Raw genomic sequence first — 17419 nt, 5'->3', positions numbered from 1 at the left:
TGAGCAGTTGGTTGATTTTTTAACTGGATCTTATGGTGAGGAGAATCCTCATCCCATCCCACATGATTTTTATATAATGCTGGAGCCTGGGCTACAGCCCATTTTCTGGCATAGGTGTATTTTTTTTATGAATAAGAATATGATTTGAGAAGGCTGGCATAATGATCTCTTCGCCATGTGGGCACTCCCTGACAAATTCAGGTGGCCAGTCTTTTTCAGCCAGAAGAATGTCATAACCCTTAGATAGTTTTTTCCCAAAAGAGTGCTTTTATTTTCCTAGTTATGTCCCCCTCTATTCGGAGAGTTAATTCATATAACTTATGTGGTACACTAACCCTGGTATCTGCAGTTTCAACCTGAATGCATACATTCAGGTCCACTGTCTCCAGATGATCCTTCAGGATCTTGCGAGCTATGGTAACCTCTGCTGCGCTGTCCAGCATTGTCTGTGCCCACTCCCTGTTTATGAGTTGTGTCCTCAAGATCCTCGGCATGTTTGATTTTTAGACTTGCTACCTTCTTTTTGGTGAATTGAGTTTTCTTATCTTTCGAAACGTGTTGATCGTCTTTGGACTTCTGTGGAAAAGTAAATTTTGCCATGTTCTGTGTCCCTACGTGTTCCCCATCCTATGTTGTATGTGCATGATTAATATGCATATGTATTCCCCATGTTCGATTAAAGACGTAATTATAGTTGTGTCCATCTCTAGTATGCCAGTTTCCAGTTCTCGTGAAAGCTACGAATATTGAGCCTATGTAAAGCTACGTTGCCACGTTTCTCAGTGTGCACGTTATTTCATTGAAAAGTCCCCGTTCCTAGGCCTCAAAAGGGCCCGGACACCAGATTCAGCTCCTGTCTCCTGAGCCCTCGCTGAGGAGTGATACAGCCCCCACCTGTATTCCTGACCCTTCACTTACTTCCTGCCTCACAGTGCCCGGCTCGGCCTGGCTCTGCCTCTGAGTCTGCCAAGAGTATGTTATGATTCTAGTTATCAGTCCAGCCCTCCTTCTCTGCATTCCTAAGCTACTGAATCGCATCAATAGTTTCCGTCACAGTCTAGCCTTTACGTCTCCATGTAAGAGAAATACTGTATTTATGGTCATTTAATATTCTTCATCACGCACTACATGTAGAATAATGCATGCACCAGTCTTAGTCTGTTAGCCTTTACCCCGATACCTTTTAGTTTATATCAACATGTTCTCTAAACATCAGATACTAGATAGTGTTTAGGTACATGTCGCCCTGACTCTCCAGACTTCAGTCTCTGCTCCTAGCGCAGAAGTCATAGCCCCCAGCTTCTCCTAGTAACACGTCATTGTCAGTTTGCGCGCACCACTAGGTTAGAGGTCCCGGCTCCTTAGGTAGCCCCCTCCATGTTTCCGCCCCATTTATGACATATTCTGTTACGTTCACATCACATGTCTATGTATACGCCTCCTGTTACACCTCTTTTCACCCTTATCTTTCGCGACTGCTATTGACCTCACCCACTGCTCCGCCTATTGTATGTACTGTAATGCAATTGTTTTAGTATATATACTTGTGCACTGTTATTAAATGTTACGCCGATCCGCCAGTCCAATCCTGTCCCAGGCAGCGCTGCCATCCTATTCCTGTGCAGGTTGTCCTGTTCCTGTCCTTTATGCTGTATTAAACCTGCAAACTCCTACTACCTCGAATCTTGACTCTTATTTATTGAGCTATCTGTTATTACTATGTCCAGTCAAACCTAGATCCGGTATTATTTATTTATATACCACATAATGGCGCCCGAACAGGGACATGCCCTTTCCCCACGCGCCGGTGAAGCCACGTATGCCCCCTGACCCTCTGCAGCCGTGACGGAAATCTTCTGCGCACCGGCAGATATTTCTGCTTCAAGTATCCCTCAGGCCCACGGAGGAGACGGAGGTTGCGGTCCAGCATCCAGACGAGGCGGTGGAGGAACACGGCGAGTCCCGACCAGAGCCCAAGCCGAGAGTCCAAGGTCCGAGGTATCCGGAGGCCCACCCGTAACAGAAGTCCGAAGTTCGTTCGTCCGGCGTCGAAGCAGTCCAGTCCAGTCCGAGGCCTTCCGTTCTTGCTGCCCGGTGAGTACCGTTGCTGGGGTAGTATCTAGACAGGGTCAATCTAATTGACTCTGGTCCGTGGGTTTTGGTGGTACACAGACCCAAAACGAAGTGTCCACTCCGGTGGATGCGGGTCCTGACGTGTCTCTTTATGAGACCGGTAAGTTTCGTACTGTTTCAGCAGTGCATCTAGTTTCTGTTCTAGTCAGTTCTGTTCTCGAGAAAATTCATGTGTTCTGTTTTCAGTATTCCAGGTAGTATTCTGTCCGAACTGTTATTTTAAATGTCATTCATGTATTTCAATGTCGTGGTATGAAAGTGGTGTAATTATCGTGTTCATTGTGTATTGTATTGTGTCTAGATTACAGTTCAGTCATGCCGTTGTTTTCCAAACTACGTCAGTTAAGAACTAGAAAAGGTCTGTTAGAAGAAGCAGTTCCTGTCCCGCCTAGGGACAGTCCAGGTCACTTTATGTATCAGAAGCATGGCATAAGTGCCATATTGTATCTAGATTTATGGGTCGAGTACACCAAGGAATTAGAAGAAAAGTATAGATGGCCTGTATCAGGCACGTGGGATGCCGAGTGCATCATGCGAGTAGAAGAAGCATTATGGAAAAAGAAAGCCAGACAGTCACAGAAAGATGCCATCGAGTTATGGCGCAAAGAATCTCATAAGAGAACCGAAAAAGAAATCAGAAAGTCAGAATTAAGTAGAGAATCCATAGAAAGAGCCCAAGAAAGGGAACTAATCGAGATAGGTGAACGAGTTAAAACCGAACAGTCAGACAGACAGAGGAATGCCCTCATAAAGGGTATGTATCCTCTTCTTGCCGAGGGCTTGCCAAAAGCAACCCCGGAGGCACCCAGTAATTTTCCGCCACCATTAGTTCCGACCAAGCTACGTCACAAACCGACCGCAGCTGATATTTTCATCTCGTCCTACTTGGACGACACAGTCCCAGAATATGCAAATCCTGTTCCGCCAGTTCCTGTAAATCATGTAATTCCTGCTCCTCCAGACACCGGGGCACCTTTTGCAGTACCTGCTACGGTACCCCCGGTCCAGCCCATAGTACAACTTCCTGCCACATCAGCCACTCTGCCAGTACGAAGAATATCAGTCGACGATTCTAGTTCAGGGGCCGCAGGAGGAGGTCCTCCTGGTACCCCGCCACCACACCAACGTGTAACGTTAGTCGAGTTACATGAACGTGCGTTACAGCGTACGCCCAAATATAAGTCCGTTGCAGAAATCCGACGAGCTCTTACTGAATGCCGCTATGATCCAGTCACAGGCGATGATAGTACAGTTATATACTCCATACGTGTAAGACGGGTGACCGGGTATTTGGACACCCTACCAGATATGAAAGAAGATCTAGACAGAATATATCGTTTCATCCGTACAGGGGATGATCCAGAAAGTATTGGCGAAGCCATGTCTCAAAGGAAAGCTGAGATCCAGCTCATGATATTAAAGTTTCTGATTAATTGTTTAATAAGGGAACAAGATTATCCGACCAAAGATCCGACAGAAATGAGAATCCTGACAAGGTGGAGTGATAATATAGCCGAGGGTAAACACAGAACTATCAGTAGTATAGAGAGTATGTACAAGAGAATTCGTAAGGAAATAATAAAGTTACACGAACAACGTAAAGCAGCACAAGTAAGCGAGAAAGAGAATGACTCTTCTACTGAAGAGGTAGAGGACGAGAATCCCGCCAGAATAGCGTATGTAGGAAAGTCTAGATTTCCAGATCGCCATTTACGCCTAGAACGCAAGTCAGTTTTTCATCATCCAGCACCAGAACAAGGTTCTCTAGAACAAGTATTTCAAGCTACCGATCACATTCTGAAATCACGAATCGGTTATAGTGAATTAAGTACTATGCATGATCAAGAACTAGTCCGATCAGCAGTCCGATGGGCTACTGATTCTACCACTTTTCCAGACGAAATAGTGGCACAAATGTTTCTGAAATTGCCCCCAGCCGAGCAACGACTGGTGGGTATGTATATGATCCAGCACCTCATCACATTGTATGAGGGTCAACATTCCGATCCAGGTCCGTTACATGATGTCCTGAACGAGTTACTCCAGTATAGATGGAAAGGTTTAGGTACCGATTTAATTAGTGTCATTCTAGAACAGCGCCATAAATATAGAACGTTCCTGAACCCGCATTTTGTTCATGTCTCACCCCCAGAAAGTAAACCGTTTTACATAGATAGACAGAATCCGTTACGAGAAGTACACCCAGTCAGGACAGCAGATGGTGAAATGCAACGAGTATTTGTTTACACCCCGATTACAAAGATGGAACTCTTAGAGATGAAGAAATTAATTCCTTGTCATGACAAAGATCCAGCAGGGTTCCACCGAGAGTTAAAGGACATGCTCCGTATGGGAGAATACACGTATCCAGATATTATTAAAATGCTAAAAGTCCTGTTGCCTGCGGGCATATATGAAAAACTCAAGGAAAAGGAATGGGAGGTGGGAGAGAAAAAGATCGATTGGGCAGTTCTAGAAGCTGAAGATAAGATACGAGTACCAGGTACTGGTCTTGGAGAGAAATGTAAAGAATTACCAGAACTGTTAATACAAGTTTTGCCCAGATTGTTAGCCACTAAAAAGGAAGACTGGGATGCAATCTCAGCCTGTAAACAGAAACAAGATGAAGATACTAGTGATTTTTATTCTAGATTCGAGAAATGCTTTATTATAAACAGTGGCTTGAAGACGAGTAGCGAGTCGTACCCTCATCTTTTTGTTACTAAATTAGTCGAGAATTCAAGTCCACAAGTTAAGAATCGAGTTTTAAAAGTCGAAAGTACATGGCAAGCTAGTACCCCGTCCCAGATGTTACAGATGCTCCAGTACCACCAGAATAGAATCAGAGAAGAGCAAGATCACGAGAGAAAACGTATGAAAGACACGAAAATGAAAGTACTAGTTGCACAATCTGTTCCACAAGACAGTCAGAAGAGGGGTCCGAATCAAGCCAGTCATCCTGCAGCTCCCGTTAAAGGGACATGCAATTATTGTAAACAGCCAGGTCATTTCATAAACGAGTGTGCAGTTCTGAAACGTAATATAGCTACTGGTAAAACTAAAGAAAGACCACGTCCGCCTAGACAAGAACAAGTTTCACAGACTTCTCAGCCACAGAATGCACAACAGACAGTTCCAGCACCGCAGCCTATTGCTGCAACACAGCATGTTGCACAGCATATGTACCAGTATGCTCAGGCAGAGTATCCAGAGTACCAACAGTATTCATGAAACAGCCTAGAGAGGGAGGTAGGCTTGCCTCTCATAGAGATTCCTGTAGATCAAGAAGGTCCCTATGTTCATAGTCAGGTACTAGGGAACGACAGAAAGTTTCTGATTGATACAGGGGCAAGTAGGACGACCATCAGTCACGCCGAAGTTCCAGGGGCTCCGCTCTCAGGCTCTAGAAATATTTCCCTTGGATTTTCAGGAAAGCCTATTGTAAACGAGATATCTAAGCCAGTTACTCTAGAAGTAGGTCCATTGTCCCGCACTACTGATCTGTTACTTACGAAGTCATGTCCAGAAAATTTGTTAGGCATTAAGACACTGAAAGAATTAGGTGCAGTTATTTGCTGCTCCCCAGAGGGAATACGTTTGTTTTTACGTGACTTCAAGGGTCACTATGTATTACGAGATTTTGATCCGAGATTGTCCAATGTTCCGCAGCATCTATGGGCGCAAGGTCCAACTGATGTTGGCTTCATGCAAATCACACCCCATCGTGTGACTCTCAAGCCAGGTGTAGTGTTACCACGAATCAGACAGTACAGATTGCCACCTGAGGCTGTAGCAGCCTTATCCAAAATTATTGACGAGCTCATTGCTCAAGGAGTAGTTGTAGAAACTGACTCCAATGTATGTAATTCTCCGATCATTCCAGTCATGAAACGTACTGATCCAAATGCACCCCCAGTATATCGATTAGTGATTGACCTTCGAGAACTCAATAAATGTATTATTCCCCAGTACCCAGTTGTCCCAGATATCTCTTCCCTATTGACAGCCATTGATTCCGAAGCCACATTTTTCACAGTCATAGACCTCAAGAACGCGTTTTTCAGTGTCCCCATTCATCCACACAGCCAGTTCCTTTTTGGTTTTTGTTTAAATGGAAGGAGCTATAAATTCACACGAGCTCCTCAAGGTTTCACAGAAAGTCCTAGTATTTACAGTCAAGCACTTAAAAGACAACTAGACAATATTCACATGCTAACTGACACTGCCCTGCTCCAGTATGTCGATGATCTACTGATCACAGCCCGTTCTGAACGTGACTGCGAGCGAGCGTCACTTACAGTTCTGTACTTCCTAGCCGAGATGGGGCACAAGGTGTCCCCTTCGAAGCTTCAATTCTGTGTCCAGCAAGTGATCTACTTAGGCCACTTACTGTCCAAGTGGGGTAGGCAGTTGACACCCGATCGTATCCAGTTAATAGCGAGTCTTCCTCAGCCCAAGACCCAGAAGGAGGTACGTGCTTTTATCGGCCTTACTTCTTATTGCAGACAATGGATTCCTCAGTATGCATTTCTAGCTAAACCACTGATACAGTTAACGACACAGGAGGCAGCCGTATCGACTGTCCTCCCTTGGACATCTGAACATACACTTAGTTTTAATGAGCTAAAGAAAGCTTTATGCCAAGCACCCGTTCTAGCTACACCGAACTACAGTAAGTCTTTTACACTTTTTGTCACAGAACGTGATGGTACAGCATTATCTGTTCTTACACAAGATCAAGCAGGACAGTACAAGCCCTGTGCTTATTTTTCGAGCACATTAGATCCTGTAGCCCAGGCTTTGCCTGCGTGCCTCAAGTCAGTTGCAGCCACAGCACTAGCTATCAGACAAAGTGATTCCATAGTATTAGGACACTCTCTGACAGTACAAGTTCCACACTCCGTGGAAGTTCTTTTAAACCGAACACAGACTCAGCACTTGACAATTGCACGTTTGACAGGTTATGAACTGACACTGTTCCAGCCACACATAGAAATCAGACGCTGCAACGTTCTAAATCCTGCTACACTGTTACCGTCAGTTAATCCGAATCCTGCCACACACGACTGTGTGGAAGTAGTTAATACTATGACTAAGCCAAGACAAGATCTGACAGATATTCCATTACCAGATCCCGACCTGACACTTTATGTGGATGGTTCATGTATGAGAACAAGTACAGGAGAACTAGTAGCCGCGTATGCAGTGACTACTGACACTGAAGTTATAGAAACACACCGTATTGACACCCTGTCTGCTCAAGCAGCAGAGTTAGTTGCTCTGACACAAGCCTGCATACACGCCAAGAACCTGAAAGTTAATGTTTACACAGATTCACGCTACGCATTTGGAGTTGTACACGACTTCGGAGTGCTCTGGCAAGAGAGAGGTTTCATGACTTCTCATGGAACCAAGATTCAGCATGGTCTCCTTATTCAAGCTCTGTTAGATGCCATACATTTACCGACATCTATCGCTATCATGAAATGCAAAGCACATACGAAAGTTACTGACATTATTTCCCAAGGTAATGATCTAGCAGATCGCACAGCCAAGCTTACAGCACAGACCCCAGACATGTCAGTTAACCCGACACAGACACATACTCCAGATCCGACTACTAGTATGACAGTTAAGGACCCTACTCAAGATGTCATAGATATCCAGTTACATGCTACTCCCGATGAAATCAAGAAATGGTCCGAACAAGGAGGGGTCCAGACAGATCAGGGATGGGTAACGAAGGGTAGAGCCACATGGTTTCTCCCCGACTCTATGGTTCAAGTCATTATCAATACCGCGCATAGTCCAGCACACTTAGGAGAAAAAGCTATGTTAGACAGTATCCAGAACATTTGGTTTAACAAGCATTTACGAGCTGCAGCCAAGCAGAAAGTCCGTACCTGTATGATATGTTGCCAGTTTAATCCAGGTAAAAGTGTCCCGGTGGAACAAGGTGGTTTCCAGCCCCCTGACCACCCTTTTGAAGTCCTCCAGATGGATTATATTCAGATGGAGCGATGTCGAGGTTTCAAGTATGTCCTTGTAGTTGTATGCGCTTTGTCCAGGTGGACAGAGGCATATCCAGTCCCAGATTACACAGCCCCGACCACTGCCAAGCAGTTGGTTCGTGAATTCTTCCCCCGTTATGGACTCCCTAGGGTCGTATATTCTGATAACGGCCAGCCATTCTCATCTGAGCTCATGAAACACGTTTCCCTTTTGTTAGGGTACCAGTGGAAGTTCCATTGTGTACGCCATCCTGAAGCAGCCGGTCTCGTAGAGAGACATAATCAGACCCTGAAAATCCGTATTGCCAAAGTCTGTCAAGAAAAAGGTGTAGACTGGTTAGTTGCTCTGCCAGTCGCTCTGTTTTATATGCGCATGGTCGCACATTCCAGATCAGGTCTGTCCCCGTACGAGGTCGTATTCGGCCGCCCCCCTAACATGTGGGGTACACCTAGACCCCGAAGTATTACAGATGTTTCAAGTAATATGCTGACAGATTACCTGGCTTCCTTGATGTCTGCCCTACACTCTTGTCGTTCACAGGTTTCTGCCGCATTTCCAGACAATACCGAGGTGGCACCGCATGAAATCGTTCCCGGAAGTCTGGTTCTTGTAAGGAACTTTGATCGTTCAAGTCCGCTGGAGCCTCGCTGGAAGGAGCCAAAACAGGTCCTCCTGGCCACCCGTACTGCCGTCAAGCTGGAAGGCAGGAAGGGCTGGGTGCATTTGTCGCATGTAAAGAAATTTTATGGACTAAAGACTGTTTCCAAGAACATTTCCGAGGATTTCAAAGACTGCCAAAGTACTATTCTCAAGGACTGTCCCGCAAAAGACAATGATACAAAACCCTCCCTGTTAGAGAAAACTCCGCAACAGGAGTATAAGAAGAAATTAAGGTCTAGTAAAATAAGTCAGCCAGTTTGATTGTCTAAGTCCTCCCCTAGGTGAAACGGTTAGACCGGTTTCTGACATGTATAAAATAGACCCCCATAGTGAGAGAGTTAGTCAAAACTCAATCCGATGTATCGTTTTTCTAAGTTTCATATTGTTTTTCAGCCTTATGACTACCTGCACAAGTTATGCTTTTTATTTGTTTTCCAGTTTCTCATGTAAATAAGTCTTCTAATGCTACAGTAGAGCACACGTTTAGTGATCTGCCTCCTCATGAACTTTCTTATCGTCTTGCTATGCGTAATAATTCCTTTATCCGCATGTTACATTATTCGCACCAGACCAGCAATGCCACTAATTGTTGGGTGTGTGGTCGACTCCCCCCTTTCCAGACACCGAAGGGAGTTCTGCCACTCTTTCCTTATCCATTTTCACATAATGGTTCATGTGGAGCATGGTCCACGTTAACGTCATCCTCAACAGATATGTCTTTTCTTAACAGTACATGTTTTCCAGACAAGCAAGGTCTTCCCCACAGAACAGGGTTAGATCTAGAAAATGAAGTTTATAATTTAGGTAATTATTCTTCGAATTTCATGGTCCTGAATGTTCAGTCTGATACTACTCCAGACTTACCTGCTATGTCAGTATTACCAGTCAAAGGTGAATTATGTGTCCGAAAGAATGGTTCCGTACATGTAGGACATAGTGATTGTACTACTATTATCAAGTATAGTGACAGTGGGAAATCTATTTTTAAAACTTCACGTCATTCTTATTTTGTTTGTCGTCTGCCCCTCGATTGGGAGGGAACCTGTTACATTGCCTTCCTACTGCCACCAGTTTTTCTAGCCCCACCTGACTATCATAGGAATTCCCACCTAGTACATACTAGACACAAGAGAGACCTCCCGATTGTCGATTATACTGAAACTGCTCTAGAACAATATATAGATATCAATAAAGGTGTCTTTCCTTATCTAGGTACTGTCGTGAATAGTAAACTGATACGTAGATTAACCAGAACCCTTGAAGCAGTAGTGATTGAGACTACCTCTGCTCTAGGTAACTTAACCGAAGAGCAATCCTTTATGAGAATTGTCGCGCTCCAGAATCGTCTCGTCCTTGACGTCATACTGGCCGATAGGGGCGGGGCATGTAGAGTCATCGGATCTAGTTGCTGCATTTTCATTCCTAATAACGCGCCGTCTGTTTATTCAGCTATAACCAGACTCCATAAAATTGCCCATCTGTTACACCAAAATCCAGGCACCTGGACATGGTCCGGTTGGTTCTGGAGTATAATTTCCGCCTGGGGATGGAAAGTGTTGTCCTTTCTAGGTATTACAGTAGCGATCATATTCAGTTGCTGCCTCTGTATACAATGTGGCCCTGCGATTTGTGGCATTTGTGCTACCTCTTGTATTCCTAGTCCCAAGTCCCGTTCTAAATCCAGTTCCAAGAAAATTCGAGACGAGAAAATGATACTGTATGAAATGATAGATGGTATCATGAATATTGATGTTTCCTGATGGAAACGTAGTGACAAGGAGGGAATGTGGAAAAGTAAATTTTGCCATGTTCTGTGTCCCTACGTGTTCCCCATCCTATGTTGTATGTGCATGATTAATATGCATATGTATTCCCCATGTTCGATTAAAGACGTAATTATAGTTGTGTCCATCTCTAGTATGCCAGTTTCCAGTTCTCGTGAAAGCTACGAATATTGAGCCTATGTAAAGCTACGTTGCCACGTTTCTCAGTGTGCACGTTATTTCATTGAAAAGTCCCCGTTCCTAGGCCTCAAAAGGGCCCGGACACCAGATTCAGCTCCTGTCTCCTGAGCCCTCGCTGAGGAGTGATACAGCCCCCACCTGTATTCCTGACCCTTCACTTACTTCCTGCCTCACAGTGCCCGGCTCGGCCTGGCTCTGCCTCTGAGTCTGCCAAGAGTATGTTATGATTCTAGTTATCAGTCCAGCCCTCCTTCTCTGCATTCCTAAGCTACTGAATCGCATCAATAGTTTCCGTCACAGTCTAGCCTTTACGTCTCCATGTAAGAGAAATACTGTATTTATAGTCATTTAATATTCTTCATCACGCACTACATGTAGAATAATGCATGCACCAGTCTTAGAGTCTGTTAGCCTTTACCCCGATACCTTTTAGTTTATATCAACATGTTCTCTAAACATCAGATACTAGATAGTGTTTAGGTACATGTCGCCCTGACTCTCCAGACTTCAGTCTCTGCTCCTAGCGCAGAAGTCATAGCCCCCAGCTTCTCCTAGTAACACGTCATTGTCAGTTTGCGCGCACCACTAGGTTAGAGGTCCCGGCTCCTTAGGTAGCCCCCTCCATGTTTCCGCCCCATTTATGACATATTCTGTTACGTTCACATCACATGTCTATGTATACGCCTCCTGTTACACCTCTTTTCACCCTTATCTTTCGCGACTGCTATTGACCACACCCACTGCTCCGCCTATTGTATGTACTGTAATGCAATTGTTTTAGTATATATACTTGTGCACTGTTATTAAATGTTACGCCGATCCGCCAGTCCAATCCTGTCCCAGGCAGCGCTGCCATCCTATTCCTGTGCAGGTTGTCCTGTTCCTGTCCTTTATGCTGTATTAAACCTGCAAACTCCTACTACCTCGAATCTTGACTCTTATTTATTGAGCTATCTGTTATTACTATGTCCAGTCAAACCTAGATCCGGTATTATTTATTTATATACCACACTTCACGCGTTCTTCCTTGTGTTCTGATAGTCCTCTTCTTTCGGATTTCTGCGAGGCAGTCTGAAAGATACGAGAGGAACGTGTATCGGTATCTTGATCTATAAGGTTTTCTCAATTTATCCCTGTTTCTGAGGTTATACCTCTTTTCAGAGATCTCCTTTTGAAGAGACCTACCTCTAGATTGAGAACGCTTTTCTATAGGAAGTGTCTGTCTAGTATTTTCCCACTTCTTTTTAGGAGTAGTGAGTGTGTTTTTAATTTAAACTTTTTCAGGATTTTCTGTTAGTTTAGGTTTTACCGGTTTCCCTCCCAAACTATCTCTTCCTAGTTCTTCATAGGATTTTTCAATTATTCTGGCCAGTTCATTATGGTTTCTCAGTTACATCAAGTTCTTTTAGTTTTTGGCGGATTGCCACGGATGCTGCTTCACCTTTAATATTAGCTAATATTATAGCTGAAACCTGTTTGAAATCTTTCAGTAACTTCATACCGAGATTTAAAGCAGGCTCTGCCGCGTATTAATTTTGAATCTGTTTCAGGACGTCTGGTATTACCGCCATGGAAGGAACACCATGTGTTTTTGTGTAGATTGCAGCAAAGACTGTACCCCAAGTGTCACAGTCCTCCAGGTGTGGTGCAATCCCATTTGGTAAACAGATTGTTAGAATCCTGTGTTTCTCATGAGGTGTACTAACGGGAAATACTGCCTCGATCTAAGTAATTGTTTGAGCTAACCAGAATAGATTTTGTTCACTCTTTGTGGGTAATTTACCGATGACTGACTGATTGTATAGTCTGTGGTGTAATTTTGTTTGTGTTCCCCTGATGAGGGGTGTGCTGTGGAATTCTTATAGCAGGTTGGACTGTTGGAGTCCGCATGACATATTGTACCAATTGTCTATGGATTTTAATTAACTGTTTTAGCTGAGCTAATGGTTCTGGACCTGTCATTTGTTCAATGGCCGGATGTGGTGTATAGCTAGCTAGTACCGGCCATGTCACTCCTGGTCTACCTAGTGGACCGAGCCTGGTAATGTGATTTTGATGTTGTAGGGCACCTTTAAACCAGAGCTGATGCTCTTGGTAAGTTTGTGGAATTTCAATGTCCTCGAAAGGAACGTATTCCGCTGGATGTTCCTCTATCTTATAGAAGTGGAACACATGTGTTGTTTGATTTGCTTGTGGAAAGATAATCTATGAATAGAATACCTCTGTCTGCCGATATTTATGTGCGTCTATGACAAAAATTACCCTACCACCTCTTGGTGATAGGCCATTTTGTATGAGCTTTATAGCTATGGTTTTCCGCACATTTTCCGGGATGTTTATAGCCTCCGGGTCGTCTTGTCGGAAACCCGTAACGTCAAGACCTGGATGGTTTGCATTTACTGCAGTTCCATTTACTCTTGAATTATCCTCGTCGGTATCCGACATTTTGTTTGAAAGTCTTTCAGAACGTGTTTCAAGGAAATAAAGATAAGGTGCACAATATTTTGGAACACTGTATCCTTCAACGTTGAACAAAACCAAAAACGAAAAAAATAGGATTTTTGTCCTTCTCAGTTATGGCGGATATTTTATCCTTTAACACACTCCAGACGTCTATTGGAGGATTTTATGGGATAAAGGGATCTCTGTGAAAAGCACGACTGAGTTACTCTAGTATCTAGCATTAAATTAGTGCCTTACCAAACGTTGGGCGCCATGTAGTGTAGTTCCTATATTCCCAATAGGCTCTGCGCATTGGAATAATATATCCTATAGATGTGACGTAGAACTTATGTCTAGTAGGTCTATATCGAATATATTAGACTTAATTGTGAGTGCCAGCTAGCTCAGAGGTCACTAGAAACTTTCTCGAGTTCACAAGAAGGGATTTAGTTTCTGACAACCGCATAAACATGACAACTTTGTTTCCCCAAGATAAAACTGATCTTCAGAATCGTGGAAACAATAGATATTTTACCCCAGTCATTTGTGCATGCTTCGTTTCACCAGAGTTTGCAGAGAAGTAGATAGACTGGCGTTTTCAATAAAAGTATTTATTGAACAGTCTTCTTTCTCAAGCAAAAGAAAGGAACTGCTACAATCGTAATACTGGTTGCAAAATATAATTCATACTGTAAAAAGAGTAGAATAAAATACTGTAAGAACAGTGTATGGTTCCTAGACCATAGATAAATACATAAATAACAAAGGCTAAAAAGTACTCAATTGGTGCTTCTAAAATACGCCTACCCCGATGTACCTAACCTAGGTCGAGTGCGAGGGAAGAAGTAAGTAAGGTGTAGCATAAATGTAGTATTCTTTGCCAAGAATCAATCCTCGATTTCTCTAAGGGTCTAATCAGCTCCGTACCGTGGAAAAGAATGAAGAAGGTCAGGCTCAGGACTCGATTCCTCAACAACCCGCAAGGGTAGCTTCGAAACACTGGAGCTGGATTTCTCGGCAAGAGAAAAGACAGCGTCTCTCTCAGTGCGTCTGCTGGAGGGTCGACTACCTTCGGCACTTGCTGTAGCAGGATGCGTCGGGCAAGTAGATAGTCGAACTGCTCCAAACCACTGTGTGTTTGCTATGGCAGGTGTGGGCATATTTATACCTTGAAGGTGCTGAGTTTGACGTAAAGGTGGACATAATAACGTCATCAAAGAGTCTCAGTTCTTTGAAAACTCCATGAGTTCTTGGACAAGTCAGTATTCGAGCAAGGGGAAGTCCCTAGAAGTCCCTAGCTGCTGAAACAGAGTTTTCCAAGAAATCGTTGTGGTTTTTCAGAACTAGTGGAAGTAGCCATGCCGTATTTGGACTGCATGAGCTATGTCTAAATAAGGTTATGATTTCTATGCCTATATTGGGGTGATTTATACCTATATAAGGGCATGAATCTGGAAATTTACTCTAGGGTCCTAAAATGCTATACAACACTTCCTCAGTCAACAATGTGTTTTGGCACCGACTCCTCACCCAAGATTGTTTTTCCCGCCATTAAGTTCAAATGTGTTTTGCAATGGCTCTGAGACTGATGCAATCCTCACAGCTTTTTTCAGCCCTAACTGCACCATTTGTCGAGATTGAAGACCAATTGCTACATAGTCTGCATCTGTTCGATGGTTCTCCCATGGGAACATCGCTCTACCTCCAAGAACTATGCCTGCTTCACTTCGACTGCCCGGTGCCCCGGTCACCTTCTTTGACTAAGCCGAGCCTCATTTAATCTCCACATATCTCACCTCAGAGAATGCAGACAGGAAGTACCCTTGGGTGGACCAGCATGACGTTACTAACCTTTGCCTCTCCCCAGAGCAGAGACGACCTGTGAGTTGTGCCTCGCCTCTGTGTAAGAAGCCCTTAATGTACCAAATAGAACATTGTTGGATGCACTAGAAAACGCAGCAGCAGTCATTCTTTGAGACCACTGACGTATCTATTGAAACTACGCCTGGGGCAAAACTCTGCGCACTTGCCATGTTGAGGCAGAGCACCACTCCCATTTTGAGTCAGACATTGAGCCCTGACCAAGGCAAAAAAAAAAAATCTCAGCCTTTAGCCTACCGCTGCCCTTAGGGTGTGGTCGGCATAGAGAAAAGGCTTCATAGCCAAGCCTAGCTACCAGTGAAGTGTTGAGGCTTGACTGCCATTGACAGCCCGCCCTTCCTTTTGGCTGAAGTGTGCTCAACTCCCTAACCCCCTCACCCCCAATTAATAACCAAAATAAATGCCTAGAGCACCTCTGAGACTGACTGAGGAACTCAAAGCCAGACAAAAGCAGCTCTTCATACAGCTAGACACTGGCAAGAATACCGCAAAGCCACCCACAGTGAAGCCTTCAACCCTCTGTCCCTGATTCTTTAGAAATAAAGAATAACCTTCAAAGAGGAGCTTGCCTTCAATACACCAAGACATCGAGTGCCTGAAAAGCATAAGGACAAGGATACAGGATCTCCATGCCAACCTCCCACACCCAGGCAGGCAACCTCTACCTCCACTCTGTCCATACATGTTCGAGATCCTTTCTAAGATGGAACATACAGTTCAGTTTTTCCCCATTCTCAAGGACATGTTGAAATCGCCTCCAGATAATTTCAAAAAACCCAGTTAGGGGTAAAAGGTGGTCACCCAATGGTTTGAGAAGAAGTTAAAGGCTTCTCCCAACAATCAGCTTTATATGCATTTACTTGTCCCCCCCTCTACCAGAATGTCTGGTGGTAAAACAGCAAGAAATTGAGCCTCAGTGTTAGCTGTTCAGGACACCCACTCCTGTTCAACGCCACAGGAAAGTGCATGGTGGTTGAAAATGGCTTATCACCAATTCAGTCAGCTTACTGTTGAGCTATGCCAGATTTCTTTGGGAGAAGATGGAGTTGCTGTTCTTGCTCCTCCCTGAGACTACAAAAAGAGTGGAAAAGCTAGTTGCAGAAGGAAAAATCATTTAATGTGACTAATCACTGCACACACTATGCTGCAGATTCAGCCTTGCACAGTGTAAACACTAGCTTCCTCCACAGCCACCACACATGCCTTCACATACCTGGTTTCAAGTCGACAACACCTCAACATCCCATTCAACATGAAAGATCTATTTGGACCCCAGGTGGTTGCGGTGTTAGAAAAGAGAAAGGAAGACATGGAGTTGGCAGTCTTTGGGCGCCCTGCAATCTGCTTCTCTGAGGGGTACCTTCCCTAGGCAGTAACCCAAGATCGGGGCTAAGACAACATTTCCACTGGCCAGGTGCAAACCTACCAGTGCCAACAGCATGTCTTTCAGGAATCTGAGGCAGCTCTGCGCGTAAGCACTGACTCACCCACACTCTCCCAGCGCTCCGTCCATCATCTCTTTGTGTTTGCTTTGTTCGCCCGAAGTTGGCAGAGTATGCCCAGACGTGGGTCCCTTACTCACTTTGCCACTGGATTCAAGCTAGCCTGGCTGATGAGGGGTTGTTACCCCGAAACTGGTCCCAGAATGCTTGTTTCCGGACAAGGAAAGACCTGTCTTGGCAATTCGGCTGGACTGTTCTCATGAGGCACAGGGTCAAGACTGATTTGCATATACCTGGGTCTGAACTAGGGTGGCAAAGTGAGCCAAAGAACGATGATGGATTCAACCCAGATCTGTGACTGGAGGCGAGTGTCTCAAAAGTTTCAGCGCTCCGCCCAGCATCTCCTTGTGTTTGCTTTGATCCTATATGAAAACCTATTCATGCTCGGCAGTAGCATAGTGACTAGAGTTCCCCCATAGTCTGAACCTCAGTTGGTTCATCAATGCCTGGAGATTTGAGTTTGTATTTGATTGGTTTGTTTTCTCTTTTATGAAAACTGATTATTAACATTTATTTCCTTACAGCATTTCTTTGTGGCTTTCTTGTTAATTCTTCATTCAAAACTATAGCATAAATTGTTGGATTTGCTGCTGTACACCAATAGCTCTTGTAGATGTGAACTCTATTATCCCTGCAGTTATTGAAAGCCTCCCTTTAGGTCTGTGTTTTGTGGTGTTTAATGCTTGACATAACAGCTGAAGGGAGACGTTTTATTTTGAGTGACTATCATTTACTTAATACTAATTTTCAAGGATTTCTTGTTTTTTCCATATTATATTTTATATTTATGTTCAGGTCATTATTAAGGTATTGTATTTAATATAA

At 44.1% G+C, this 17419-nt stretch overlaps 1 protein-coding gene across 1 annotated transcript in view; it reads left to right on the top strand.

The window, feature by feature from the left end:
* Positions 1–17419, top strand: part of ZFYVE9 (zinc finger FYVE-type containing 9) — a 676896-nt gene that overhangs the window by 640181 nt on the left and 19296 nt on the right. The gene's annotated exons all lie outside the window — the stretch shown is intronic.

This window comes from Lissotriton helveticus, chromosome 1_2, assembly GCF_964261635.1.
Source record: "Lissotriton helveticus chromosome 1_2, aLisHel1.1, whole genome shotgun sequence".
Lineage (NCBI taxonomy): Eukaryota > Metazoa > Chordata > Amphibia > Caudata > Salamandridae > Lissotriton > Lissotriton helveticus.
The sequence above is the reverse complement of the archived record's forward strand: the minus strand, read 5'-3'. Positions and strand labels throughout refer to the sequence as shown.